Source organism: Poecilia reticulata, linkage group LG11, assembly GCF_000633615.1.
Source record: "Poecilia reticulata strain Guanapo linkage group LG11, Guppy_female_1.0+MT, whole genome shotgun sequence".
NCBI classification, from domain to species: Eukaryota; Metazoa; Chordata; class Actinopteri; order Cyprinodontiformes; family Poeciliidae; genus Poecilia; species Poecilia reticulata.
In genome coordinates, this window is record NC_024341.1 from 18,106,955 (window position 1) to 18,111,398 (window position 4,444).

Below are 4,444 nucleotides of genomic sequence, written 5' to 3' on the forward strand. Positions count from 1 at the left end.
ATGCAACCCCTTAAAGACAATATTAGAGCTACGTTATATACTTCAACACTTTCACTTGATCCAACATACAACAAAGAATCGAAGACTCTGGACCCGATTATCAGTGAAAGTGTAAATATTTTCAAGGTCTAACTGATGATGGCATTTAACAAAATGTAGTTTTATTAATCGTTTGCTGTTCCTATCAAAGTAGGCTACAAAGTCAAACTAGGTTCCTTTAAGGCACAATATTAATATCACTTGAAAAAAAANGCTTCAGTTACAATCTCCGACCAACACTCTGAAGTTTCTCTGCTCGCCTCGCTCTTTTATTAGATTAGGAACGCCCTAATTACATGAAGCTAAAGGGGGGGGAAGTATACTCTGTTGAAGCTTGACACAGCAACTCTTATCCATATAAGATAACTTGAACAGCACATTCTCTTCGAGGCTGTTGGGGTGAGTTCCTGTCCTGCAGCTTATCTTCTGCAACACAAGAAGCGAACAAACAACAGACAGAACAAACTTCTAAAAGTGGCATAACACTATAGGCTTCATATAAGTAAGATTAAACAAATAATAATTCTAACATACATCATCATTCTATCCACTGTTTATCTGTCTTCCTGCAGAATCTTAAGTGTAAGAAAGTGAGAAAATGTGTCCAAAACCTGTAACCTTAGTGATAATTAAGACTGAGTTTAATTTTTAATTCTTAGTGTCCAAAATGTGAAAACATGGAAGAGGAAGCAGTCAGATTAGAAGGAATAAAGCTTTATTTGTTATACTGTGTCCAGTATAACTTGGACACAGGTGAATCATAATTAAACGTATTGAGAAGTTAAAAACAACAGATTGTTAATGCACTTTAACTCTGTCAGAACATCAAACACATTTTTTTTTTAATCAGAAATGTTTCATCAGCATATTGAGCTCATGTGATTGCTGCTCCAGAAAGGTGGAGGTCTCTGGACATCCTGAAGGTAAACACCGACTGGCAGGAAGACGGACACTGATGAGACGTCCTGCAACCCAAAGGCTGCACAAAGAACCACGATGGTCTGTGGCGGCAGTTTGCCAACATGAAAACACATTGGAATATATTATGAATTAATTCTGATATTTTAAAGTTATTTACAACACCCTGACTAACATTAGCTCATGTATATTTGGCACTATTACAAGTTTTAACGTAGTTTAATACAAAAATCATTAGCTTTAAACATATCTTCTATAACCATATCTTTTAGGAATAAATCTGTTCTGACAGTGAAACGCTCGGAGCAACAGAAACACTTGCAATCCGGCTTAAAAAAAGGCAATTTTTTATTTTATTTTCCTAAAATTAAAAAAGAAAACATAAAAAGCTTAAGGGCTGCACAGTGGAGCAGTTGGTAGAGCAGTTGCCTTGCAGCAAGAAGGTTCTGGGTTCGATTCCCGGCCTCTGTCTTTCTCCGGTCTTTTTGCATGTTCTCCCTGTGCATGGTGGGTTTTCTCCGGAATGTTAGCTGGAGATGGGCACCAGCAACCCTCCCGACCCCACTGAGGGACAAGGGTGTAAAGAAAATGGATGGATAGATGGAAGAAAAGCTAAGCCTGGCGGTGGCGGTAGTAAAGCATGGCGGGCCGCCAGGTCTATAATACACTGGGGGAAACCCTGCTCAAATTCTCATGATCCCAGTATTATTTTAAAAAACAACAAAATCTTATTTTTCCCCTCAATGCTATTTAACTGATAACATTCTCAAAATTCAATTACCTATTATAACCTTATTCCGTTTTAATGGGCGCTTTCTTCTTTTATTTCCAACTTGACTTCCAATGATTCACTTCCTGCTAAAAAGCCCCCTGGTGGTTGAAGAAAAATNCTATAACCATATCTTTTAGGAATAAATCTGTTCTGACAGTGAAACGCTCGGAGCAACTGAAACACTTGACATCTGGCTTAAAAGAAAAGGTGATTTTTTTATTTTATTTTCCTAAAATAAAAAAAAAAAACAAGAAAAGCTTAAGGGCTGCACAGTGGTGTGGTTGGTAGAGCTGTTCCCTTGCAGTAAGAAGGTTCTGGGTTCGATTCCTGGCCCCGGTCTTTCTGCATGGAGTTTGCATGTTCTCCCTGTACATGTGTGGGTTTTCTCCAGGGATTCCGGTTTCCTCCCACAGTCCAAAAACGTGAGTGTCAGGTAGGCCTGTCACGATAACAAATTTTGCAGTGATTGTCTAAAGAAATTATTGCGATAAACGATAATATTCAAGACCTTTTGACACAGATTTAATGGAAATGACTAATAATGCATGTGATTTCCTGCCATAGAAAGATACACTTTATTTTCAGAAGAACACATAACACTGGAACTGATAAACTAAATAAACAAAACAACCAAAAACAAAAATAAAATGGACTCTCATCCCCATGAACAAAAAAACGTACTTGAATAAAAACTAAACAACATAAAGTCAAAGTGGAAAAAAATACCGCATTCAACCAAAAGAGTGCAGATTATGAAGTCTGTATACTATATTGCCCTTCAGTAATCACTAGATTTAAATAAAGAAGATGGGCACATCCGACTACCTAATGCAGTAGTTCATACTGCATGATTTTGTTGCCCCCATTTTCCTCTTATGACAATCTTCGATCGTTGGACGATCTAAGATTGTCGCTGGTGATTTCGTAACCGATCGTCCTGCAGTGTGATTTAGATCGTCGTAGCCGCTCCGATCTAAATCAGGGGTTTTCCCAATCAGAAAGCTCAGATTCTCCTCCGTGCTTTCTGAGGAAAAATTATGAGGGGAATCCCAAACAGCTGACACGACTCAACCCGAAGTCCAGCGGACATTGGAGATGACATGTGGAAGCAACATTAATGTTTATTCAACATTACGTGCAAAAAATATAGAAATGACAAGGGAAGAAATTGGAGCCAAATTGCTACCGCAGTTGATAAACACAGTAAGTTTTCAGCTGTTCTTCGTTAACGTGACATAAATAGGTTATAATGATTTTCATTCAGTCAGGACTTTACGCTGACTCTAGTCACATGCATTGTAGATAGATAGTAGTAAAGCATTGATTAATGCCTGATTTTAAAATTAGTCAACTGTACTTGTAGCCATTATTTTGTGTCCATGTGGCTGAACACCACACGGCAYGACAAACCCGATCGAACCGTTATACCTGGGATTTCTGTCGGCTAATGTGTCTCTCAGGTTTTGAAAACAGGCCGACAATCAGCCGATAATTCGTATCGTGTGCGCTGGACATTACACTAAGAAAATGAGGAAGCGAGGGTCAATGGAGAGCACCGGAGCTGAGCCTTTTWTCATTCAGTGTCAACAGAAAGAAAAAAGGCCGGAAGAGACGATAAAGGCGATAATTAAAATGAGGTTGGTAGGTTTAAATTATTGTGCGATTAATTGATTTATGGTTTATCGCGACAGACCAATTAACCTGACAATTAACTGTCAGGTTAATTGGCATCTCCAAATTGCCCCTAGGTGTGAGTGTGTGTGTGCATGGTTGTGTGTCCTGTGTGTTGCCTGCGACGGACTGGCGACCTGTCCAGGGTGACCCCGCCTCTCGCCCGGAATATTAACTGGAGATGGGCACCAGCAACCCTCCCGACCCCANTCACACATGAAAACGGCTTTTCACCAGTGTGAATCATCATGTGCCGAGTTAAAAGCTGTTTAAGACTAAAACGTTTTCCACAAGTCACACATAAAAATGGCTTTTCATCCGTATGAATCATCATGTGCCGAGTTAAATGAACTTTTCGAATAAAACTTTTTCCACAGGTCACACATGAAAACGGCTTTTCACCACTGTGAATCATCATGTGCCGAGTTAACTCCTGTTTAAGACTAAAACGTTTTCCACAGGTCACACATGAAAACGGCTTTTCACCAGTGTGAATCNAAAACGGCTTTTCACCAGTGTGAATCCTTATGTGCTGAGTTAAATGCTGTTTTTGAGTAAAACTTTTTCCACAGTTCACACATGAAAATGGCTTTTCACCAATGTGAAGCATCATGTGCCGAGTTAAAAGCTGTTTAAGACTAAAACTTTTTCCACAMGTCACACATGAAAATGGCTTTTCACCTGTGTGAATCATCATGTGCTGAGTTAAATCCTCTTTAAGACTAAAACTTTTCCCACAGGTCACACATGAAAACAGCTTTTCACCCGTATGAGTTCTAATATGACGATTGAGGATAAATATGGCAGTGAAACGTTTTCCACAGGTCTCACATGAGAAAGGTTTTCTTCTTTCCTGATTTTGGTTCTCAGCTTCATCAGCTTTCTGGAAGATGACTTGGTTTCTGTTTGGTTCTGATTCAGTTTGGGATGTTTGTTCATCAACAGGAACCACCATGCAGGTATTAGTCTGTTGTTTTAACTCAACTTGTTCTCCACCCTGACTGCAGTAAACTTTTTTCTCTTCCACTTTTAACTGCTGATGTT